The 26,111-nt window shown below is 37.6% G+C and overlaps 14 non-coding genes across 14 annotated transcripts; all 14 read right to left on the bottom strand.

The window, feature by feature from the left end:
- Window positions 1–1,039: 1,039 nt before the first annotated feature.
- Window positions 1,040–1,122, bottom strand: trnal-uaa (transfer RNA leucine (anticodon UAA)). Its single transcript has one exon. It is a non-coding gene; the product is annotated as a tRNA-Leu (tRNA).
- Window positions 1,123–2,109: 987 nt separating this feature from the next.
- trnal-uaa (transfer RNA leucine (anticodon UAA)) lies at window positions 2,110–2,192 on the bottom strand. Its single transcript has one exon. It is a non-coding gene; the product is annotated as a tRNA-Leu (tRNA).
- Window positions 2,193–3,588: 1,396 nt separating this feature from the next.
- Window positions 3,589–3,671, bottom strand: trnal-uaa (transfer RNA leucine (anticodon UAA)). The gene has a single exon. It is a non-coding gene; the product is annotated as a tRNA-Leu (tRNA).
- A 984-nt stretch (window positions 3,672–4,655) lies between these two features.
- Window positions 4,656–4,738, bottom strand: trnal-uaa (transfer RNA leucine (anticodon UAA)). Its single transcript has one exon. It is a non-coding gene; the product is annotated as a tRNA-Leu (tRNA).
- A 1,392-nt stretch (window positions 4,739–6,130) lies between these two features.
- Window positions 6,131–6,213, bottom strand: trnal-uaa (transfer RNA leucine (anticodon UAA)). Its single transcript has one exon. It is a non-coding gene; the product is annotated as a tRNA-Leu (tRNA).
- A 1,390-nt stretch (window positions 6,214–7,603) lies between these two features.
- trnal-uaa (transfer RNA leucine (anticodon UAA)) lies at window positions 7,604–7,686 on the bottom strand. The gene has a single exon. It is a non-coding gene; the product is annotated as a tRNA-Leu (tRNA).
- A 1,397-nt stretch (window positions 7,687–9,083) lies between these two features.
- Window positions 9,084–9,166, bottom strand: trnal-uaa (transfer RNA leucine (anticodon UAA)). The gene has a single exon. It is a non-coding gene; the product is annotated as a tRNA-Leu (tRNA).
- A 1,397-nt stretch (window positions 9,167–10,563) lies between these two features.
- trnal-uaa (transfer RNA leucine (anticodon UAA)) lies at window positions 10,564–10,646 on the bottom strand. Its single transcript has one exon. It is a non-coding gene; the product is annotated as a tRNA-Leu (tRNA).
- A 1,396-nt stretch (window positions 10,647–12,042) lies between these two features.
- Window positions 12,043–12,125, bottom strand: trnal-uaa (transfer RNA leucine (anticodon UAA)). Its single transcript has one exon. It is a non-coding gene; the product is annotated as a tRNA-Leu (tRNA).
- A 1,806-nt stretch (window positions 12,126–13,931) lies between these two features.
- trnal-uaa (transfer RNA leucine (anticodon UAA)) lies at window positions 13,932–14,014 on the bottom strand. The gene has a single exon. It is a non-coding gene; the product is annotated as a tRNA-Leu (tRNA).
- Window positions 14,015–17,041: 3,027 nt separating this feature from the next.
- trnal-uaa (transfer RNA leucine (anticodon UAA)) lies at window positions 17,042–17,124 on the bottom strand. The gene has a single exon. It is a non-coding gene; the product is annotated as a tRNA-Leu (tRNA).
- Window positions 17,125–19,742: 2,618 nt separating this feature from the next.
- trnal-uaa (transfer RNA leucine (anticodon UAA)) lies at window positions 19,743–19,825 on the bottom strand. The gene has a single exon. It is a non-coding gene; the product is annotated as a tRNA-Leu (tRNA).
- Window positions 19,826–21,876: 2,051 nt separating this feature from the next.
- On the bottom strand, window positions 21,877–21,959 carry trnal-uaa (transfer RNA leucine (anticodon UAA)). Its single transcript has one exon. It is a non-coding gene; the product is annotated as a tRNA-Leu (tRNA).
- A 2,688-nt stretch (window positions 21,960–24,647) lies between these two features.
- trnal-uaa (transfer RNA leucine (anticodon UAA)) lies at window positions 24,648–24,730 on the bottom strand. Its single transcript has one exon. It is a non-coding gene; the product is annotated as a tRNA-Leu (tRNA).
- Between the last annotated feature and the right edge of the window lie 1,381 nt (window positions 24,731–26,111).

Here is a 26,111-nt window from a genome sequence, read left to right as displayed (position 1 = left end):
ATCAAACTTTCTACCAGATGTAGGTTTGGAACAAACAAGAACATTTTAATTTCGATCATGAGTCTAACGCCTTAAACACACTGACATCCAGGTGTTTCTAAAAGACGAACAAGAGCTGAGTGAAAGTAGAAGAACTTGTCATAGTCATTCCTTTCAGATTTGAGCCACGCTAATTGGAAATGAATAAAAGGAGGAGTTGATTACACCCAAAGTAAGTTTTTTCCAGGAATGCTGTTGGTACCCACAAGAACATAGCATTCACTGGATTTTTATTACAGCAGACTAAACCAGTCAGCCATCCTGGTGTAAAGTACAATCAAGAGCCCAGTGAAATTGGAATGAGGAGCACACAGTCAGTTATTTTGGCTTTGAGCCAGAAAATATCTAAATGAGACTTGTTGACATGCAAATCAAACTTAATACAAAGATGTAGGTTTGGAACAAACAAGAACATTTTAATTTCGATCATGAGTCTAACGCTTTAAACACACTGACATCCAGGTGTTTCTAAAAGACGAACAAGAGCTGAGTGAAAGTAAAAGAACTTGTCATAGTCATTCCTTTCAGATTTGAGCCACGCTAATTGGAAATGAATAAAAGGAGGGTTGATTACATCCAAAGTAAGTTTTTTCCAGGAATGCTGTTGGTACCCACAAGAACATAGCATTCATTGGATATTTATTACAGCAGAATAAACCACTCACCCATCCTGGTGTAAAGTACAATCAAGAGCCCAGTGAAATTGGAATGAGGAGCACACAGTCAGTTATTTTGGCTTTGAGCCAGAAAATATCTAAATGAGACTTGTTGACATGCAAATCAAACTTAATACAAAGATGGGGTTTCGAAGCAAGAAGAAGAATAATGAAGTTGATAATGACTCAAACACCACAACCACTTAGCCATCTTTTGTGTATTTAAAGGATAAATACTTAACTGCGGAATAAGGGGAACAAAGTCAATTCTTTCAGCTTTCATGCAAAGAAATTTCAAATGAGTGAAAGGACAGTTGATTACATCCAATTGATAGATGCACTTATACCAGGAGTGGGGTTCGAACCCACGAGGACATATGTCCATTGGATCTTAAGTCCAACGCCTTAACCTCTCGGCCATCCTGGTGTAATAAACATAACTTCAAGGGCGCAGTCAAAATGGAATATGGAGCACACAGTTAGATCCTTTGGCTTTGATCCAGACAATATGTATATGAAGCTTGATTACATCCAAATCAAACTTTCTACCAGATGTAGGTTTGGAACAAACAAGAACATTTTAATTACGATCATGAGTCTAACGCCTTAAACACACTGACATCCAGGTGTTTCTGAAAGACTAACAAGAGCTGAGTGAAAGTAGAAGAACTTGTCATAGTCATTCCTTTCAGATTTGAGCCACGCTAATTGGAAATGAATGAAAGGTGGGTTGATCCTTTGGCTTTGATCCAGACAATATGTACATGAAGCTTGATTACATCCAAATCAAACTTTCTACCAGATGTAGGTTTGGAACAAACAAGAACATTTTAATTTCGATCATGAGTCTAACGCCTTAAACACACTGACATCCAGGTGTTTCTAAAAGACGAACAAGAGCTGAGTGAAAGTAGAAGAACTTGTCATAGTCATTCCTTTCAGATTTGAGCCACGCTAATTGGAAATGAATAAAAGGAGGGTTGATTACATCCAAAGTAAGTTTTTTCCAGGAATGCTGTTGGTACCCACAAGAACATAGCATTCACTGGATTTTTATTACAGCAGACTAAACCAGTCAGCCATCCTGGTGTAAAGTACAATCAAGAGCCCAGTGAAATTGGAATGAGGAGCACACAGTCAGTTATTTTGGCTTTGAGCCAGAAAATATCTAAATGAGACTTGTTGACATGCAAATCAAACTTAATACAAAGATGGGGTTTCGAAGCAAGAAGAAGAATAATGAAGTAGATAATGACTCAAACACCACAACCACTTAGCCATCTTTTGTGTATTTAAAGGATAAATACTTAACTGCGGAATAAGGGGAACAAAGTCAATTCTTTCAGCTTTCATGCAAAGAAATTTCAAATGAGTGAAAGGACAGTTGATTACATCCAATTGATAGATGCACTTATACCAGGAGTGGGGTTCGAACCCACGAGGACATATGTCCATTGGATCTTAAGTCCAACGCCTTAACCTCTCGGCCATCCTGGTGTAATAAACATAACTTCAAGGGCGCAGTCAAAATGGAATATGGAGCACACAGTTAGATCCTTTGGCTTTGATCCAGACAATATGTATATGAAGCTTGATTACATCCAAATCAAACTTTCTACCAGATGTAGGTTTGGAACAAACAAGAACATTTTAATTACGATCATGAGTCTAACGCCTTAAACACACTGACATCCAGGTGTTTCTGAAAGACTAACAAGAGCTGAGTGAAAGTAGAAGAACTTGTCATAGTCATTCCTTTCAGATTTGAGCCACGCTAATTGGAAATGAATGAAAGGTGGGTTGATCCTTTGGCTTTGATCCAGACAATATGTACATGAAGCTTGATTACATCCAAATCAAACTTTCTACCAGATGTAGGTTTGGAACAAACAAGAACATTTTAATTTCGATCATGAGTCTAACGCCTTAAACACACTGACATCCAGGTGTTTCTAAAAGACGAACAAGAGCTGAGTGAAAGTAGAAGAACTTGTCATAGTCATTCCTTTCAGATTTGAGCCACGCTAATTGGAAATGAATAAAAGGAGGAGTTGATTACACCAAAGTAAGTTTTTTCCAGGAATGCTGTTGGTACCCACAAGAACATAGCATTCACTGGATTTTTATTACAGCAGACTAAACCAGTCAGCCATCCTGGTGTAAAGTACAATCAAGAGCCCAGTGAAATTGGAATGAGGAGCACACAGTCAGTTATTTTGGCTTTGAGCCAGAAAATATCTAAATGAGACTTGTTGACATGCAAATCAAACTTAATACAAAGATGTAGGTTTGGAACAAACAAGAACATTTTAATTTCGATCATGAGTCTAACGCCTTAAACACACTGACATCCAGTTGTTTCTAAAAGACGAACAAGAGCTGAGTGAAAGTAAAAGAACTTGTCATAGTCATTCCTTTCAGATTTGAGCCACGCTAATTGGAAATGAATAAAAGGAGGGTTGATTACATCCAAAGTAAGTTTTTTCCAGGAATGCTGTTGGTACCCACAAGAACATAGCATTCATTGGATATTTATTACAGCAGAATAAACCACTCAGCCATCCCGGTGTAAAGTACAATCAAGAGCCCAGTGAAATTGGAATGAGGAGCACACAGTCAGTTATTTTGGCTTTGAGCCAGAAAATATCTAAATGAGACTTGTTGACATGCAAATCAAACTTAATACAAAGATGGGGTTTCGAAGCAAGAAGAAGAATAATGAAGTAGATAATGACTCAAACACCACAACCACTTAGCCATCTTTTGTGTATTTAAAGGATAAATACTTAACTGCGGAATAAGGGGAACAAAGTCAATTCTTTCAGCTTTCATGCAAAGAAATTTCAAATGAGTGAAAGGACAGTTGATTACATCCAATTGATAGATGCACTTATACCAGGAGTGGGGTTCGAACCCACGAGGACATATGTCCATTGGATCTTAAGTCCAACGCCTTAACCTCTCGGCCATCCTGGTGTAATAAACATAACTTCAAGGGCGCAATCAAAATGAAATATGGAGCACACAGTTAGATCCTTTGGCTTTGATCCAGACAATATGTATATGAAGCTTGATTACATCCAAATCAAACTTTCTACCAGATGTAGGTTTGGAACAAACAAGAACATTTTAATTACGATCATGAGTCTAACGCCTTAAACACACTGACATCCAGGTGTTTCTGAAAGACTAACAAGAGCTGAGTGAAAGTAGAAGAACTTGTCATAGTCATTCCTTTCAGATTTGAGCCACGCTAATTGGAAATGAATGAAAGGTGGGTTGATCCTTTGGCTTTGATCCAGACAATATGTACATGAAGCTTGATTACATCCAAATCAAACTTTCTACCAGATGTAGGTTTGGAACAAACAAGAACATTTTAATTTCGATCATGAGTCTAACGCCTTAAACACACTGACATCCAGGTGTTTCTAAAAGACGAACAAGAGCTGAGTGAAAGTAGAAGAACTTGTCATAGTCATTCCTTTCAGATTTGAGCCACGCTAATTGGAAATGAATAAAAGGAGGGTTGATTACATCCAAAGTAAGTTTTTTCCAGGAATGCTGTTGGTACCCACAAGAACATAGCATTCATGGATTTTTATTACAGCAGACTAAACCAGTCAGCCATCCTGGTGTAAAGTACAATCAAGAGCCCAGTGAAATTGGAATGAGGAGCACACAGTCAGTTATTTTGGCTTTGAGCCAGAAAATATCTAAATGAGACTTGTTGACATGCAAATCAAACTTAATACAAAGATGGGGTTTGAAGCAAGAAGAAGAATAATGAAGTTGATAATGACTCAAACACCACAACCACTTAGCCATCTTTTGTGTATTTAAAGGATAAATACTTAAGGCGGAATAATGGGAACAAAGTCAATTCTTTCAGCTTTCATGCAAAGAAATTTCAAATGAGTGAAAGGACAGTTGATTACATCCAATTGATAGATGCACTTATACCAGGAGTGGGGTTCGAACCCACGAGGACATATGTCCATTGGATCTTAAGTCCAACGCCTTAACCTCTCGGCCATCCTGGAGTAATAAACATAACTTCAAGGGTATAATCAAAATGGAATATGGAGCACACAGTTAGATTTTTTGGCTTTGATCCAGACAATATGTATATGAAGCTTGATTACATCCAAATCAAACTTTCTACCAGATGTAGGTTTGGAACAAACAAGAACATTTTAATTACGATCATGAGTCTAAACCTTAAACACACTGACATCCAGGTGTTTCTGAAAGACTAACAAGAGCTGAGTGAAAGTAGAAGAACTTGTCATAGTCATTCCTTTCAGATTTGAGCCACGCTAATTGGAAATGAATGAAAGGTGGGTTGATCCTTTGGCTTTGATCCAGACAATATGTACATGAAGCTTGATTACATCCAAATCAAACTTTCTAAGATGTAGGTTTGGAACAAACAAGAACATTTTAATTTCGATCATGAGTCTAACGCCTTAAACACACTGACATCCAGGTGTTTCTAAAAGACGAACAAGAGCTGAGTGAAAGTAAAGAACTTGTCATAGTCATTCCTTTCAGATTTGAGCCACGCTAATTGGAAATGAATAAAAGGAGGGTTGATTACATCCAAAGTAAGTTTTTTCCAGGAATGCTGTTGGTACCCACAAGAACATAGCATTCATTGGATTTTTATTACAGCAGACTAAACCAGTCAGCCATCCTGGTGTAAAGTACAATCAAGAGCCCAGTGAAATTGGAATGAGGAGCACACAGTCAGTTATTTTGGCTTTGAGCCAGAAAATATCTAAATGAGACTTGTTGACATGCAAATCAAACTTAATACAAAGATGTAGGTTTGGAACAAACAAGAACATTTTAATTTCGATCATGAGTCTAACGCCTTAAACACACTGACATCCAGGTGTTTCTAAAAGACGAACAAGAGCTGAGTGAAAGTAAAAGAACTTGTCATAGTCATTCCTTTCAGATTTGAGCCACGCTAATTGGAAATGAATAAAAGGAGGGTTGATTACATCCAAAGTAAGTTTTTTCCAGGAATGCTGTTGGTACCCACAAGAACATAGCATTCATTGGATATTTATTACAGCAGAATAAACCACTCAGCCATCCCGGTGTAAAGTACAATCAAGAGCCCAGTGAAATTGGAATGAGGAGCACACAGTCAGTTATTTTGGCTTTGAGCCAGAAAATATCTAAATGAGACTTGTTGACATGCAAATCAAACTTAATACAAAGATGGGGTTTCGAAGCAAGAAGAAGAATAATGAAGTAGATAATGACTCAAACACCACAACCACTTAGCCATCTTTTGTGTATTTAAAGGATAAATACTTAACTGCGGAATAAGGGGAACAAAGTCAATTCTTTCAGCTTTCATGCAAAGAAATTTCAAATGAGTGAAAGGACAGTTGATTACATCCAATTGATAGATGCACTTATACCAGGAGTGGGGTTCGAACCCACGAGGACATATGTCCATTGGATCTTAAGTCCAACGCCTTAACCTCTCGGCCATCCTGGTGTAATAAACATAACTTCAAGGGCGCAGTCAAAATGGAATATGGAGCACACAGTTAGATCCTTTGGCTTTGATCCAGACAATATGTATATGAAGCTTGATTACATCCAAATCAAACTTTCTACCAGATGTAGGTTTGGAACAAACAAGAACATTTTAATTACGATCATGAGTCTAACGCCTTAAACACACTGACATCCAGGTGTTTCTGAAAGACTAACAAGAGCTGAGTGAAAGTAGAAGAACTTGTCATAGTCATTCCTTTCAGATTTGAGCCACGCTAATTGGAAATGAATGAAAGGTGGGTTGATCCTTTGGCTTTGATCCAGACAATATGTACATGAAGCTTGATTACATCCAAATCAAACTTTCTACCAGATGTAGGTTTGGAACAAACAAGAACATTTTAATTTCGATCATGAGTCTAACGCCTTAAACACACTGACATCCAGGTGTTTCTAAAAGACGAACAAGAGCTGAGTGAAAGTAGAAGAACTTGTCATAGTCATTCCTTTCAGATTTGAGCCACGCTAATTGGAAATGAATAAAAGGTGGGTTGATTACATCCAAAGTAAGTTTTTTCCAGGAATGCTGTTGGTACCCACAAGAACATAGCATTCACTGGATTTTTATTACATAAACCAGACAGCCATCCTGGTGTAAAGTACAATCAAGAGCCCAGTGAAATTGGAATGAGGAGCACACAGTCAGTTATTTTGGCTTTGAGCCAGAAAATATCTAAATGAGACTTGTTGACATGCAAATCAAACTTAATACAAAGATGTAGGTTTGGAACAAACAAGAACATTTTAATTTCGATCATGAGTCTAACGCCTTAAACACACTGACATCCAGGTGTTTCTAAAAGACGAACAAGAGCTGAGTGAAAGTAAAAGAACTTGTCATAGTCATTCCTTTCAGATTTGAGCCACGCTAATTGGAAATGAATAAAAGGAGGGTTGATTACATCCAAAGTAAGTTTTTTCCAGGAATGCTGTTGGTACCCACAAGAACATAGCATTCATTGGATATTTATTACAGCAGAATAAACCACTCAGCCATCCCGGTGTAAAGTACAATCAAGAGCCCAGTGAAATTGGAATGAGGAGCACACAGTCAGTTATTTTGGCTTTGAGCCAGAAAATATCTAAATGAGACTTGTTGACATGCAAATCAAACTTAATACAAAGATGGGGTTTCGAAGCAAGAAGAAGAATAATGAAGTAGATAATGACTCAAACACCACAACCACTTAGCCATCTTTTGTGTATTTAAAGGATAAATACTTAACTGCGGAATAAGGGGAACAAAGTCAATTCTTTCAGCTTTCATGCAAAGAAATTTCAAATGAGTGAAAGGACAGTTGATTACATCCAATTGATAGATGCACTTATACCAGGAGTGGGGTTCGAACCCACGAGGACATATGTCCATTGGATCTTAAGTCCAACGCCTTAACCTCTCGGCCATCCTGGTGTAATAAACATAACTTCAAGGGCGCAGTCAAAATGGAATATGGAGCACACAGTTAGATCCTTTGGCTTTGATCCAGACAATATGTATATGAAGCTTGATTACATCCAAATCAAACTTTCTACCAGATGTAGGTTTGGAACAAACAAGAACATTTTAATTACGATCATGAGTCTAACGCCTTAAACACACTGACATCCAGGTGTTTCTGAAAGACTAACAAGAGCTGAGTGAAAGTAGAAGAACTTGTCATAGTCATTCCTTTCAGATTTGAGCCACGCTAATTGGAAATGAATGAAAGGTGGGTTGATCCTTTGGCTTTGATCCAGACAATATGTACATGAAGCTTGATTACATCCAAATCAAACTTTCTACCAGATGTAGGTTTGGAACAAACAAGAACATTTTAATTTCGATCATGAGTCTAACGCCTTAAACACACTGACATCCAGGTGTTTCTAAAAGACGAACAAGAGCTGAGTGAAAGTAGAAGAACTTGTCATAGTCATTCCTTTCAGATTTGAGCCACGCTAATTGGAAATGAATAAAAGGAGGAGTTGATTACACCCAAAGTAAGTTTTTTCCAGGAATGCTGTTGGTACCCACAAGAACATAGCATTCACTGGATTTTTACTACAGCAGACTAAACCAGTCAGCCATCCTGGTGTAAAGTACAATCAAGAGCCCAGTGAAATTGGAATGAGGAGCACACAGTCAGTTATTTTGGCTTTGAGCCAGAAAATATCTAAATGAGACTTGTTGACATGCAAATCAAACTTAATACAAAGATGTAGGTTTGGAACAAACAAGAACATTTTAATTTCGATCATGAGTCTAACGCCTTAAACACACTGACATCCAGGTGTTTCTAAAAGACGAACAAGAGCTGAGTGAAAGTAAAAGAACTTGTCATAGTCATTCCTTTCAGATTTGAGCCACGCTAATTGGAAATGAATAAAAGGAGGGTTGATTACATCCAAAGTAAGTTTTTTCCAGGAATGCTGTTGGTACCCACAAGAACATAGCATTCATTGGATATTTATTACAGCAGAATAAACCACTCAGCCATCCCGGTGTAAAGTACAATCAAGAGCCCAGTGAAATTGGAATGAGGAGCACACAGTCAGTTATTTTGGCTTTGAGCCAGAAAATATCTAAATGAGACTTGTTGACATGCAAATCAAACTTAATACAAAGATGGGGTTTCGAAGCAAGAAGAAGAATAATGAAGTAGATAATGACTCAAACACCACAACCACTTAGCCATCTTTTGTGTATTTAAAGGATAAATACTTAACTGCGGAATAAGGGGAACAAAGTCAATTCTTTCAGCTTTCATGCAAAGAAATTTCAAATGAGTGAAAGGACAGTTGATTACATCCAATTGATAGATGCACTTATACCAGGAGTGGGGTTCGAACCCACGAGGACATATGTCCATTGGATCTTAAGTCCAACGCCTTAACCTCTCGGCCATCCTGGTGTAATAAACATAACTTCAAGGGCGCAGTCAAAATGGAATATGGAGCACACAGTTAGATCCTTTGGCTTTGATCCAGACAATATGTATATGAAGCTTGATTACATCCAAATCAAACTTTCTACCAGATGTAGGTTTGGAACAAACAAGAACATTTTAATTACGATCATGAGTCTAACGCCTTAAACACACTGACATCCAGGTGTTTCTGAAAGACTAACAAGAGCTGAGTGAAAGTAGAAGAACTTGTCATAGTCATTCCTTTCAGATTTGAGCCACGCTAATTGGAAATGAATGAAAGGTGGGTTGATCCTTTGGCTTTGATCCAGACAATATGTACATGAAGCTTGATTACATCCAAATCAAACTTTCTACCAGATGTAGGTTTGGAACAAACAAGAACATTTTAATTTCGATCATGAGTCTAACGCCTTAAACACACTGACATCCAGGTGTTTCTAAAAGACGAACAAGAGCTGAGTGAAAGTAGAAGAACTTGTCATAGTCATTCCTTTCAGATTTGAGCCACGCTAATTGGAAATGAATAAAAGGAGGAGTTGATTACACCCAAAGTAAGTTTTTTCCAGGAATGCTGTTGGTACCCACAAGAACATAGCATTCACTGGATTTTTATTACAGCAGACTAAACCAGTCAGCCATCCTGGTGTAAAGTACAATCAAGAGCCCAGTGAAATTGGAATGAGGAGCACACAGTCAGTTATTTTGGCTTTGAGCCAGAAAATATCTAAATGAGACTTGTTGACATGCAAATCAAACTTAATACAAAGATGTAGGTTTGGAACAAACAAGAACATTTTAATTTCGATCATGAGTCTAACGCCTTAAACACACTGACATCCAGGTGTTTCTAAAAGACGAACAAGAGCTGAGTGAAAGTAAAAGAACTTGTCATAGTCATTCCTTTCAGATTTGAGCCACGCTAATTGGAAATGAATAAAAGGAGGGTTGATTACATCCAAAGTAAGTTTTTTCCAGGAATGCTGTTGGTACCCACAAGAACATAGCATTCATTGGATATTTATTACAGCAGAATAAACCACTCAGCCATCCCGGTGTAAAGTACAATCAAGAGCCCAGTGAAATTGGAATGAGGAGCACACAGTCAGTTATTTTGGCTTTGAGCCAGAAAATATCTAAATGAGACTTGTTGACATGCAAATCAAACTTAATACAAAGATGGGGTTTCGAAGCAAGAAGAAGAATAATGAAGTAGATAATGACTCAAACACCACAACCACTTAGCCATCTTTTGTGTATTTAAAGGATAAATACTTAACTGCGGAATAAGGGGAACAAAGTCAATTCTTTCAGCTTTCATGCAAAGAAATTTCAAATGAGTGAAAGGACAGTTGATTACATCCAATTGATAGATGCACTTATACCAGGAGTGGGGTTCGAACCCACGAGGACATATGTCCATTGGATCTTAAGTCCAACGCCTTAACCTCTCGGCCATCCTGGTGTAATAAACATAACTTCAAGGGCGCAGTCAAAATGGAATATGGAGCACACAGTTAGATCCTTTGGCTTTGATCCAGACAATATGTATATGAAGCTTGATTACATCCAAATCAAACTTTCTACCAGATGTAGGTTTGGAACAAACAAGAACATTTTAATTACGATCATGAGTCTAACGCCTTAAACACACTGACATCCAGGTGTTTCTGAAAGACTAACAAGAGCTGAGTGAAAGTAGAAGAACTTGTCATAGTCATTCCTTTCAGATTTGAGCCACGCTAATTGGAAATGAATGAAAGGTGGGTTGATCCTTTGGCTTTGATCCAGACAATATGTACATGAAGCTTGATTACATCCAAATCAAACTTTCTACCAGATGTAGGTTTGGAACAAACAAGAACATTTTAATTTCGATCATGAGTCTAACGCCTTAAACACACTGACATCCAGGTGTTTCTAAAAGACGAACAAGAGCTGAGTGAAAGTAGAAGAACTTGTCATAGTCATTCCTTTCAGATTTGAGCCACGCTAATTGGAAATGAATAAAAGGAGGGTTGATTACACCCAAAGTAAGTTTTTTCCAGGAATGCTGTTGGTACCCACAAGAACATAGCATTCACTGGATTTTTATTACAGCAGACTAAACCAGTCAGCCATCCTGGTGTAAAGTACAATCAAGAGCCCAGTGAAATTGGAATGAGGAGCACACAGTCAGTTATTTTGGCTTTGAGCCAGAAAATATCTAAATGAGACTTGTTGACATGCAAATCAAACTTAATACAAAGATGTAGGTTTGGAACAAACAAGAACATTTTAATTTCGATCATGAGTCTAACGCCTTAAACACACTGACATCCAGTTGTTTCTAAAAGACGAACAAGAGCTGAGTGAAAGTAAAAGAACTTGTCATAGTCATTCCTTTCAGATTTGAGCCACGCTAATTGGAAATGAATAAAAGGAGGGTTGATTACATCCAAAGTAAGTTTTTTCCAGGAATGCTGTTGGTACCCACAAGAACATAGCATTCATTGGATATTTATTACAGCAGAATAAACCACTCAGCCATCCCGGTGTAAAGTACAATCAAGAGCCCAGTGAAATTGGAATGAGGAGCACACAGTCAGTTATTTTGGCTTTGAGCCAGAAAATATCTAAATGAGACTTGTTGACATGCAAATCAAACTTAATACAAAGATGGGGTTTCGAAGCAAGAAGAAGAATAATGAAGTAGATAATGACTCAAACACCACAACCACTTAGCCATCTTTTGTGTATTTAAAGGATAAATACTTAACTGCGGAATAAGGGGAACAAAGTCAATTCTTTCAGCTTTCATGCAAAGAAATTTCAAATGAGTGAAAGGACAGTTGATTACATCCAATTGATAGATGCACTTATACCAGGAGTGGGGTTCGAACCCACGAGGACATATGTCCATTGGATCTTAAGTCCAACGCCTTAACCTCTCGGCCATCCTGGTGTAATAAACATAACTTCAAGGGCGCAGTCAAAATGGAATATGGAGCACACAGTTAGATCCTTTGGCTTTGATCCAGACAATATGTATATGAAGCTTGATTACATCCAAATCAAACTTTCTACCAGATGTAGGTTTGGAACAAACAAGAACATTTTAATTACGATCATGAGTCTAACGCCTTAAACACACTGACATCCAGGTGTTTCTGAAAGACTAACAAGAGCTGAGTGAAAGTAGAAGAACTTGTCATAGTCATTCCTTTCAGATTTGAGCCACGCTAATTGGAAATGAATGAAAGGTGGGTTGATCCTTTGGCTTTGATCCAGACAATATGTACATGAAGCTTGATTACATCCAAATCAAACTTTCTACCAGATGTAGGTTTGGAACAAACAAGAACATTTTAATTTCGATCATGAGTCTAACGCCTTAAACACACTGACATCCAGGTGTTTCTAAAAGACGAACAAGAGCTGAGTGAAAGTAGAAGAACTTGTCATAGTCATTCCTTTCAGATTTGAGCCACGCTAATTGGAAATGAATAAAAGGAGGAGTTGATTACACCCAAAGTAAGTTTTTTCCAGGAATGCTGTTGGTACCCACAAGAACATAGCATTCACTGGATTTTTATTACAGCAGACTAAACCAGTCAGCCATCCTGGTGTAAAGTACAATCAAGAGCCCAGTGAAATTGGAATGAGGAGCACACAGTCAGTTATTTTGGCTTTGAGCCAGAAAATATCTAAATGAGACTTGTTGACATGCAAATCAAACTTAATACAAAGATGTAGGTTTGGAACAAACAAGAACATTTTAATTTCGATCATGAGTCTAACGCCTTAAACATACTGACATCCAGGTGTTTCTAAAAGACGAACAAGAGCTGAGTGAAAGTAAAAGAACTTGTCATAGTCATTCCTTTCAGATTTGAGCCACGCTAATTGAAAATTAATAAAAGGTGGGTTGATTACATCCAAAGTAAGTTTTTTCCAGGAATGCTGTTGGTACCCACAAGAACAAAGCATTCATTGGATTTTTATTCCAGCAGTCTAAACCACTCATCCATCCTGGTGTAAAGTACAATCAACAGCCCAGTGAAATTGGAATGAGGAGCACACAGTCAGTTATTTTGGCTTTGAGCCAGAAAATATCTAAATGAGACTTGTTGACATGCAAATCAAACTTAATACAAAGATGTAGGTTTGGAACAAACAAGAACATTTTAATTTCGATCATGAGTCTAACGCCTTAAACACACTGACATCCAGGTGTTTCTAAAAGACGAACAAGAGCTGAGTGAAAGTAAAAGAACTTGTCATAGTCATTCCTTTCAGATTTGAGCCACGCTAATTGGAAATGAATAAAAGGAGGGTTGATTACATCCAAAGTAAGTTTTTTCCAGGAATGCTGTTGGTACCCACAAGAACATAGCATTCATTGGATATTTATTACAGCAGAATAAACCACTCAGCCATCCCGGTGTAAAGTACAATCAAGAGCCCAGTGAAATTGGAATGAGGAGCACACAGTCAGTTATTTTGGCTTTGAGCCAGAAAATATCTAAATGAGACTTGTTGACATGCAAATCAAACTTAATACAAAGATGGGGTTTCGAAGCAAGAAGAAGAATAATGAAGTAGATAATGACTCAAACACCACAACCACTTAGCCATCTTTTGTGTATTTAAAGGATAAATACTTAACTGCGGAATAAGGGGAACAAAGTCAATTCTTTCAGCTTTCATGCAAAGAAATTTCAAATGAGTGAAAGGACAGTTGATTACATCCAATTGATAGATGCACTTATACCAGGAGTGGGGTTCGAACCCACGAGGACATATGTCCATTGGATCTTAAGTCCAACGCCTTAACCTCTCGGCCATCCTGGTGTAATAAACATAACTTCAAGGGCGCAGTCAAAATGGAATATGGAGCACACAGTTAGATCCTTTGGCTTTGATCCAGACAATATGTATATGAAGCTTGATTACATCCAAATCAAACTTTCTACCAGATGTAGGTTTGGAACAAACAAGAACATTTTAATTACGATCATGAGTCTAACGCCTTAAACACACTGACATCCAGGTGTTTCTGAAAGACTAACAAGAGCTGAGTGAAAGTAGAAGAACTTGTCATAGTCATTCCTTTCAGATTTGAGCCACGCTAATTGGAAATGAATGAAAGGTGGGTTGATCCTTTGGCTTTGATCCAGACAATATGTACATGAAGCTTGATTACATCCAAATCAAACTTTCTACCAGATGTAGGTTTGGAACAAACAAGAACATTTTAATTTCGATCATGAGTCTAACGCCTTAAACACACTGACATCCAGGTGTTTCTAAAAGACGAACAAGAGCTGAGTGAAAGTAGAAGAACTTGTCATAGTCATTCCTTTCAGATTTGAGCCACGCTAATTGGAAATGAATAAAAGGAGGAGTTGATTACACCCAAAGTAAGTTTTTTCCAGGAATGCTGTTGGTACCCACAAGAACATAGCATTCACTGGATTTTTATTACAGCAGACTAAACCAGTCAGCCATCCTGGTGTAAAGTACAATCAAGAGCCCAGTGAAATTGGAATGAGGAGCACACAGTCAGTTATTTTGGCTTTGAGCCAGAAAATATCTAAATGAGACTTGTTGACATGCAAATCAAACTTAATACAAAGATGTAGGTTTGGAACAAACAAGAACATTTTAATTTCGATCATGAGTCTAACGCCTTAAACACACTGACATCCAGTTGTTTCTAAAAGACGAACAAGAGCTGAGTGAAAGTAAAAGAACTTCTCATAGTCATTCCTTTCAGATTTGAGCCACGCTAATTGGAAATGAATAAAAGGAGGAGTTGATTACACCCAAAGTAAGTTTTTTCCAGGAATGCTGTTGGTACCCACAAGAACATAGCATTCATGGATTTTTATTACAGCAGACTAAACCAGTCAGCCATCCTGGTGTAAAGTACAATCAAGAGCCCAGTGAAATTGGAATGAGGAGCACACAGTCAGTTATTTTGGCTTTGAGCCAGAAAATATCTAAATGAGACTTGTTGACATGCAAATCAAACTTAATACAAAGATGTAGGTTTGGAACAAACAAGAACATTTTAATTTCGATCATGAGTCTAACGCCTTAAACATACTGACATCCAGGTGTTTCTAAAAGACGAACAAGAGCTGAGTGAAAGTAAAAGAACTTGTCATAGTCATTCCTTTCAGATTTGAGCCACGCTAATTGAAAATGAATAAAAGGTGGGTTGATTACATCCAAAGTAAGTTTTTTCCAGGAATGCTGTTGGTACCCACAAGAACAAAGCATTCATTGGATTTTATTCAGCAGTCTAAACCACTCATCCATCCTGGTGTAAAAACAATCAAAGAGCCCAGTGAAATTGGAATGAGGAGCACACAGTCAGTTATTTTGGCTTTGAGCCAGAAAATATCTAAATGAGACTTGTTGACATGCAAATCAAACTTAATACAAAGATGTAGGTTTGGAACAAACAAGAACATTTTAATTTCGATCATGAGTCTAACGCCTTAAACACACTGACATCCAGGTGTTTCTAAAAGACGAACAAGAGCTGAGTGAAAGTAAAAGAACTTGTCATAGTCATTCCTTTCAGATTTGAGCCACGCTAATTGGAAATGTAAAGGAGGGTTGATTACATCCAAAGTAAGTTTTTTCCAGGAATGCTGTTGGTACCCACAAGAACATAGCATTCATTGGATATTTATTACAGCAGAATAAACCACTCAGCCATCCTGGTGTAAAGTACAATCAAGAGCCCAGTGAAATTGGAATGAGGAGCACACAGTCAGTTATTTTGGCTTTGAGCCAGAAAATATCTAAATGAGACTTGTTGACATGCAAATCAAACTTAATACAAAGATGTAGGTTTGGAACAAACAAGAACATTTTAATTTCGATCATGAGTCTAACGCCTTAAACACACTGACATCCAGGTGTTTCTAAAAGACGAACAAGAGCTGAGTGAAAGTAGAAGAACTTGTCATAGTCATTCCTTTCAGATTTGAGCCACGCTAATTGGAAATGAATAAAAGGTGGGTTGATTACATCCAAAGTAAGTTTTTTCCAGGAATGCTGTTGGTACCCACAAGAACATAGCATTCATTGGATTTTTATTACAGCAGAATAAACCACTCAGCCATCCTGGTGTAAAGTACAATCAAGAGCCCAGTGAAATTGGAATGAGGAGCACACAGTCAGTTATTTTGGCTTTGAGCCAGAAAATATCTAAATGAGACTTGTTGACATGCAAATCAAACTTAATACAAAGATGTAGGTTTGGAACAAACAAGAACATTTTAATTTCGATCATGAGTCTAACGCCTTAAACACACTGACATCCAGGTGTTTCTAAAAGACGAACAAGAGCTGAGTGAAAGTAAAGAACTTGTCATAGTCATTCCTTTCAGATTTGAGCCACGCTAATTGGAAATGAATAAAAGGAGGGTTGATTACATCCAAAGTAAGTTTTTTCCAGGAATGCTGTTGGTACCCACAAGAACATAGCATTCATTGGATATTTATTACAGCAGAATAAACCACTCAGCCATCCTGGTGTAAAGTACAATCAAGAGCCCAGTGAAATTGGAATGAGGAGCACACAGTCAGTTATTTTGGCTTTGAGCCAGAAAATATCTAAATGAGACTTGTTGACATGCAAATCAAACTTAATACAAAGATGGGGTTTCGAAGCAAGAAGAAGAATAATGAAGTAGATAATGACTCAAACACCACAACCACTTAGCCATCTTTTGTGTATTTAAAGGATAAATACTTAACTGCGGAATAAGGGGAACAAAGTCAATTCTTTCAGCTTTCATGCAAAGAAATTTCAAATGAGTGAAAGGACAGTTGATTACATCCAATTGATAGATGCACTTATACCAGGAGTGGGGTTCGAACCCACGAGGACATATGTCCATTGGATCTTAAGTCCAACGCCTTAACCTCTCGGCCATCCTGGTGTAATAAACATAACTTCAAGGGCGCAGTCAAAATGGAATATGGAGCACACAGTTAGATCCTTTGGCTTTGATCCAGACAATATGTATATGAAGCTTGATTACATCCAAATCAAACTTTCTACCAGATGTAGGTTTGGAACAAACAAGAACATTTTAATTACGATCATGAGTCTAACGCCTTAAACACACTGACATCCAGGTGTTTCTGAAAGACTAACAAGAGCTGAGTGAAAGTAGAAGAACTTGTCATAGTCATTCCTTTCAGATTTGAGCCACGCTAATTGGAAATGAATGAAAGGTGGGTTGATCCTTTGGCTTTGATCCAGACAATATGTACATGAAGCTTGATTACATCCAAATCAAACTTTCTACCAGATGTAGGTTTGGAACAAACAAGAACATTTTAATTTCGATCATGAGTCTAACGCCTTAAACACACTGACATCCAGGTGTTTCTAAAAGACGAACAAGAGCTGAGTGAAAGTAGAAGAACTTGTCATAGTCATTCCTTTCAGATTTGAGCCACGCTAATTGGAAATGAATAAAAGGAGGTTGATTACATCCAAAGTAAGTTTTTTCCAGGAATGCTGTTGGTACCCACAAGAACATAGCATTCATTGGATTTTTATTACAGCAGACTAAACCACTCAGCCATCCTGGTGTAAAGTACAATCAAGAGCCCAGTGAAATTGGAATGAGGAGCACACAGTCAGTTATTTTGGCTTTGAGCCAGAAAATATCTAAATGAGACTTGTTGACATGCAAATCAAACTTAATACAAAGATGTAGGTTTGGAACAAACAAGAACATTTTAATTTCGATCATGAGTCTAACGCCTTAAACACACTGACATCCAGGTGTTTCTAAAAGACGAACAAGAGCTGAGTGAAAGTAAAAGAACTTGTCATAGTCATTCCTTTCAGATTTGAGCCACGCTAATTGGAAATGAATAAAAGGAGGAGTTGATTACACCCAAAGTAAGTTTTTTCCAGGAATGCTGTTGGTACCCACAAGAACATAGCATTCACTGGATTTTTATTACAGCAGACTAAACCAGTCAGCCATCCTGGTGTAAAGTACAATCAAGAGCCCAGTGAAATTGGAATGAGGAGCACACAGTCAGTTATTTTGGCTTTGAGCCAGAAAATATCTAAATGAGACTTGTTGACATGCAAATCAAACTTAATACAAAGATGTAGGTTTGGAACAAACAAGAACATTTTAATTTCGATCATGAGTCTAACGCCTTAAACATACTGACATCCAGGTGTTTCTAAAAGACGAACAAGAGCTGAGTGAAAGTAAAAGAACTTGTCATAGTCATTCCTTTCAGATTTGAGCCACGCTAATTGAAAATGAATAAAAGGTGGGTTGATTACATCCAAAGTAAGTTTTTTCCAGGAATGCTGTTGGTACCCACAAGAACAAAGCATTCAATTTTTATTCCAGCAGTCTAAACCACTCATCCATCCTGGTGTAAAGTACAATCAAGAGCCCAGTGAAATTGGAATGAGGAGCACACAGTCAGTTATTTTGGCTTTGAGCCAGAAAATATCTAAATGAGACTTGTTGACATGCAAATCAAACTTAATACAAAGATGTGGGTTTGGAACAAACAAGAACATTTTAATTTCGATCATGAGTCTAACGCCTTAAACACACTGACATCCAGGTGTTTCTAAAAGACGAACAAGAGCTGAGTGAAAGTAAAAGAACTTGTCATAGTCATTCCTTTCAGATTTAAGCCACGCTAATTGGAAATGAATAAAAGGAGGGTTGATTACATCCAAAGTAAGTTTTTTCCAGGAATGCTGTTGGTACCCACAAGAACATAGCATTCATTGGATTTTATTACAGCAGAATAAACCACTCAGCCATCCTGGTGTAAAGTACAATCAAGAGCCCAGTGAAATTGGAATGAGGAGCACACAGTCAGTTATTTTGGCTTTGAGCCAGAAAATATCTAAATGAGACTTGTTGACATGCAAATCAAACTTAATACAAAGATGTAGGTTTGGAACAAACAAGAACATTTTAATTTCGATCATGAGTCTAACGCCTTAAACACACTGACATCCAGGTGTTTCTAAAAGACGAACAAGAGCTGAGTGAAAGTAGAAGAACTTGTCATAGTCATTCCTTTCAGATTTGAGCCACGCTAATTGGAAATGAATAAAAGGTGGGTTGATTACATCCAAAGTAAGTTTTTTCCAGGAATGCTGTTGGTACCCACAAGAACATAGCATTCATTGGATATTTATTACAGCAGAATAAACCACTCAGCCATCCCGGTGTAAAGTACAATCAAGAGCCCAGTGAAATTGGAATGAGGAGCACACAGTCAGTTATTTTGGCTTTGAGCCAGAAAATATCTAAATGAGACTTGTTGACATGCAAATCAAACTTAATACAAAGATGGGGTTTCGAAGCAAGAAGAAGAATAATGAAGTAGATAATGACTCAAACACCACAACCACTTAGCCATCTTTTGTGTATTTAAAGGATAAATACTTAACTGCGGAATAAGGGGAACAAAGTCAATTCTTTCAGCTTTCATGCAAAGAAATTTCAAATGAGTGAAAGGACAGTTGATTACATCCAATTGATAGATGCACTTATACCAGGAGTGGGGTTCGAACCCACGAGGACATATGTCCATTGGATCTTAAGTCCAACGCCTTAACCTCTCGGCCATCCTGGTGTAATAAACATAACTTCAAGGGCGCAGTCAAAATGGAATATGGAGCACACAGTTAGATCCTTTGGCTTTGATCCAGACAATATGTATATGAAGCTTGATTACATCCAAATCAAACTTTCTACCAGATGTAGGTTTGGAACAAACAAGAACATTTTAATTACGATCATGAGTCTAACGCCTTAAACACACTGACATCCAGGTGTTTCTGAAAGACTAACAAGAGCTGAGTGAAAGTAGAAGAACTTGTCATAGTCATTCCTTTCAGATTTGAGCCACGCTAATTGGAAATGAATGAAAGGTGGGTTGATCCTTTGGCTTTGATCCAGACAATATGTACATGAAGCTTGATTACATCCAAATCAAACTTTCTACCAGATGTAGGTTTGGAACAAACAAGAACATTTTAATTTCGATCATGAGTCTAACGCCTTAAACACACTGACATCCAGGTGTTTCTAAAAGACGAACAAGAGCTGAGTGAAAGTAGAAGAACTTGTCATAGTCATTCCTTTCAGATTTGAGCCACGCTAATTGGAAATGAATGAAAGGTGGGTTGATCCTTTGGCTTTGATCCAGACAATATGTACATGAAGCTTGATTACATCCAAATCAAACTTTCTACCAGATGTAGGTTTGGAACAAACAAGAACATTTTAATTTCGATCATGAGTCTAACGCCTTAAACACACTGACATCCAGGTGTTTCTAAAAGACGAACAAGAGCTGAGTGAAAGTAGAAGAACTTGTCATAGTCATTCCTTTCAGATTTGAGCCACGCTAATTGGAAATGAATAAAAGGAGGGTTGATTACATCCAAAGTAAGTTTTTTCCAGGAATGCTGTTGGTACCCACAAGAACATAGCATTCATTGGATTTTTATTACAGCAGACTAAACCACTCAGCCATCCTGGTGTAAAGTACAATCAAGAGCCCAGTGAAATTGGAATGAGGAGCACACAGTCAGTTATTTTGGCTTTGAGCCAGAAAATATCTAAATGAGACTTGTTGACATGCAAATCAAACTTAATACAAAGATGTAGGTTTGGAACAAACAAGAACATTTTAATTTCGATCATGAGTCTAACGCCTTAAACACACTGACATCCAGGTGTTTCTAAAAGACGAACAAGAGCTGAGTGAAAGTAAAAGAACTTGTCATAGTCATTCCTTTCAGATTTGAGCCACGCTAATTGGAAATGAATAAAAGGAGGGTTGATTACATCCAAAGTAAGTTTTTTCCAGGAATGCTGTTGGTACCCACAAGAACATAGCATTCATTGGATTTTTATTCAGCAGACTAAACCAGTCATCCATCCTGGTGTAAAGTACAATCAAGAGCCCAGTGAAATTGGAATGAGGAGCACACAGTCAGTTATTTTGGCTTTGAGCCAGAAAATATCTAAATGAGACTTGTTGACATGCAAATCAAACTTAATACAAATGTAGGTTTGGAACAAACAAGAACATTTTAATTTCGATCATGAGTCTAACGCCTTAAACACACTGACATCCAGGTGTTTCTAAAAGACGAACAAGAGCTGAGTGAAAGTAAAGAACTTGTCATAGTCATTCCTTTCAGATTTGAGCCACGCTAATTGGAAATGAATAAAAGGTGGGTTGATTACATCCAAAGTAAGTTTTTTCCAGGAATGCTGTTGGTACCCACAAGAACATAGCATTCATTGGATATTTATTACAGCAGAATAAACCACTCAGCCATCCCGGTGTAAAGTACAATCAAGAGCCCAGTGAAATTGGAATGAGGAGCACACAGTCAGTTATTTTGGCTTTGAGCCAGAAAATATCTAAATGAGACTTGTTGACATGCAAATCAAACTTAATACAAAGATGGGGTTTCGAAGCAAGAAGAAGAATAATGAAGTAGATAATGACTCAAACACCACAACCACTTAGCCATCTTTTGTGTATTTAAAGGATAAATACTTAACTGCGGAATAAGGGGAACAAAGTCAATTCTTTCAGCTTTCATGCAAAGAAATTTCAAATGAGTGAAAGGACAGTTGATTACATCCAATTGATAGATGCACTTATACCAGGAGTGGGGTTCGAACCCACGAGGACATATGTCCATTGGATCTTAAGTCCAACGCCTTAACCTCTCGGCCATCCTGGTGTAATAAACATAACTTCAAGGGCGCAGTCAAAATGGAATATGGAGCACACAGTTAGATCCTTTGGCTTTGATCCAGACAATATGTATATGAAGCTTGATTACATCCAAATCAAACTTTCTACCAGATGTAGGTTTGGAACAAACAAGAACATTTTAATTACGATCATGAGTCTAACGCCTTAAACACACTGACATCCAGGTGTTTCTGAAAGACTAACAAGAGCTGAGTGAAAGTAGAAGAACTTGTCATAGTCATTCCTTTCAGATTTGAGCCACGCTAATTGGAAATGAATGAAAGGTGGGTTGATCCTTTGGCTTTGATCCAGACAATATGTACATGAAGCTTGATTACATCCAAATCAAACTTTCTACCAGATGTAGGTTTGGAACAAACAAGAACATTTTAATTTCGATCATGAGTCTAACGCCTTAAACACACTGACATCCAGGTGTTTCTAAAAGACGAACAAGAGCTGAGTGAAAGTAGAAGAACTTGTCATAGTCATTCCTTTCAGATTTGAGCCACGCTAATTGGAAATGAATAAAAGGTGGGTTGATTACATCCAAAGTAAGTTTTTTCCAGGAATGCTGTTGGTACCCACAAGAACATAGCATTCACTGGATTTTTATTACAGCAGACTAAACCACTCAGCCATCCTGGTGTAAAGTACAATCAAGAGCCCAGTGAAATTGGAATGAGGAGCACACAGTCAGTTATTTTGGCTTTGAGCCAGAAAATATCTAAATGAGACTTGTTGACATGCAAATCAAACTTAATACAAAGATGTAGGTTTGGAACAAACAAGAACATTTTAATTTCGATCATGAGTCTAACGCCTTAAACACACTGACATCCAGGTGTTTCTAAAAGACGAACAAGAGCTGAGTGAAAGTAGAAGAACTTGTCATAGTCATTCCTTTCAGATTTGAGCCACGCTAATTGGAAATGAATAAAAGGTGGGTTGATTACATCCAAAGTAAGTTTTTTCCAGGAATGCTGTTGGTACCCACAAGAACATAGCATTCATTGGATTTTATTACAGCAGAATAAACCACTCAGCCATCCTGGTGTAAAGTACAATCAAGAGCCCAGTGAAATTGGAATGAGGAGCACACAGTCAGTTATTTTGGCTTTGAGCCAGAAAATATCTAAATGAGACTTGTTGACATGCAAATCAAACTTAATACAAAGATGGGGTTTGAAGCAAGAAGAAGAATAATGAAGTTGATAATGAGTCAAACACCAAACACCATCCAAAAAGACCAAGAGCTGAGTGAAAGTAGCCATTCTTTCAGATTTGATGCCAAGCTAATTGGAAATGAATAAAAGGAGGAGTTGATTACATCCAAAGTAAGTTTTTTCCAGGAATGCTGGGTAACAAAACATAGCATTCACTGGATTTTTTCAGCTTTAAACCATCAGCCATCCTGGTGTAAGACAATTTCAAATGAAATGAATGAGGACACACAGTTGATTACTTCCAATTGATGAGATGCATCCAAATTTTCTACCAGATGTAGGTTTGGAACAAACAAGAACATTTGTCCATTGGATCATGAGTCTAACGCCTTAAACACACTGACATCCAGGTGTTTCTGAAAGACTCCTGGTGAAATAAAGAACATAACTTTCAGATTTGAGCCAAAATGGAAATGAATGAAAGTGGGTTGATCCTTTGGCTTTGATCCAGACAATATGTACATGAAGCTTGATTACATCCAAATCAAACTTTCTACCAGATGTAGGTTTGGAACAAACAAGAACATTTTAATTTCGATCATGAGTCTAACGCCTTAAACACACTGACATCCAGGTGTTTCTAAAAGACGAACAAGAGCTGAGTGAAAGTAGAAGAACTTGTCATAGTCATTCCTTTCAGATTTGAGCCACGCTAATTGGAAATGAATAAAAGGTTGATTACACCCAAAGGTTTTTTCCAGGAATCCCCACAAGAACATTTCACTGGATTTTTATTTTGATCCAGACAATCATGAAATTGGAATGAGGAGCACACAGTCAGTTATTTTGGCTTTGATTAAATGAGACTTGTTCATGCAAATCAAACTTAATACAAAGATGTAGGTTTGGAACAAACAAGAACATTTTAATTTCGATCATGAGTCTAACGCCTTAAACACACTGACATCCAGGTGTTTCTAAAAGACGAACAAGAGCTGAGTGAAAGTAAAAGAACTTGTCATAGTCATTCCTTTCAGATTTGAGCCACGCTAATTGGAAATGAATAAAAGGAGGGTTGATTACATCCAAAGTAAGTTTTTTCCAGGAATGCTGTTGGTACCCACAAGAACATAGCATTCATTGGATTTTATTACAGCAGAATAAACCACTCAGCCATCCTGGTGTAAAGTACAATCAAGAGCCCAGTGAAATTGGAATGAGGAGCACACAGTCAGTTATTTTGGCTTTGAGCCAGAAAATATCTAAATGAGACTTGTTGACATGCAAATCAAACTTAATACAAAGATGGGGTTTCGAAGCAAGAAGAAGAATAATGAAGTAGATAATGACTCAAACACCACAACCACTTAGCCATCTTTTGTGTATTTAAAGGATAAATACTTAACTGCGGAATAAGGGGAACAAAGTCAATTCTTTCAGCTTTCATGCAAAGAAATTTCAAATGAGTGAAAGGACAGTTGATTACATCCAATTGATAGATGCACTTATACCAGGAGTGGGGTTCGAACCCACGAGGACATATGTCCATTGGATCTTAAGTCCAACGCCTTAACCTCTCGGCCATCCTGGTGTAATAAACATAACTTCAAGGGCGCAGTCAAAATGGAATATGGAGCACACAGTTAGATCCTTTGGCTTTGATCCAGACAATATGTATATGAAGCTTGATTACATCCAAATCAAACTTTCTACCAGATGTAGGTTTGGAACAAACAAGAACATTTTAATTACGATCATGAGTCTAACGCCTTAAACACACTGACATCCAGGTGTTTCTGAAAGACTAACAAGAGCTGAGTGAAAGTAGAAGAACTTGTCATAGTCATTCCTTTCAGATTTGAGCCACGCTAATTGGAAATGAATGAAAGGTGGGTTGATCCTTTGGCTTTGATCCAGACAATATGTACATGAAGCTTGATTACATCCAAATCAAACTTTCTACCAGATGTAGGTTTGGAACAAACAAGAACATTTTAATTTCGATCATGAGTCTAACGCCTTAAACACACTGACATCCAGGTGTTTCTAAAAGACGAACAAGAGCTGAGTGAAAGTAGAAGAACTTGTCATAGTCATTCCTTTCAGATTTGAGCCACGCTAATTGGAAATGAATAAAAGGAGGAGTTGATTACACCCAAAGTAAGTTTTTTCCAGGAATGCTGTTGGTACCCACAAGAACATAGCATTCACTGGATTTTTATTACAGCAGACTAAACCAGTCAGCCATCCTGGTGTAAAGTACAATCAAGAGCCCAGTGAAATTGGAATGAGGAGCACACAGTCAGTTATTTTGGCTTTGAGCCAGAAAATATCTAAATGAGACTTGTTGACATGCAAATCAAACTTAATACAAAGATGTAGGTTTGGAACAAACAAGAACATTTTAATTTCGATCATGAGTCTAACGCCTTAAACACACTGACATCCAGGTGTTTCTAAAAGACGAACAAGAGCTGAGTGAAAGTAAAAGAACTTGTCATAGTCATTCCTTTCAGATTTGAGCCACGCTAATTGGAAATGAATAAAAGGAGGGTTGATTACATCCAAAGTAAGTTTTTTCCAGGAATGCTGTTGGTACCCACAAGAACATAGCATTCATTGGATATTTATTACAGCAGAATAAACCACTCAGCCATCCCGGTGTAAAGTACAATCAAGAGCCCAGTGAAATTGGAATGAGGAGCACACAGTCAGTTATTTTGGCTTTGAGCCAGAAAATATCTAAATGAGACTTGTTGACATGCAAATCAAACTTAATACAAAGATGGGGTTTCGAAGCAAGAAGAAGAATAATGAAGTAGATAATGACTCAAACACCACAACCACTTAGCCATCTTTTGTGTATTTAAAGGATAAATACTTAACTGCGGAATAAGGGGAACAAAGTCAATTCTTTCAGCTTTCATGCAAAGAAATTTCAAATGAGTGAAAGGACAGTTGATTACATCCAA

The sequence above is a fragment of the Oncorhynchus masou genome, chromosome 13 (assembly GCF_036934945.1).
Source record: "Oncorhynchus masou masou isolate Uvic2021 chromosome 13, UVic_Omas_1.1, whole genome shotgun sequence".
Taxonomy (NCBI): domain Eukaryota; kingdom Metazoa; phylum Chordata; class Actinopteri; order Salmoniformes; family Salmonidae; genus Oncorhynchus; species Oncorhynchus masou.
The sequence above is the reverse complement of the archived record's forward strand: the minus strand, read 5'-3'. Positions and strand labels throughout refer to the sequence as shown.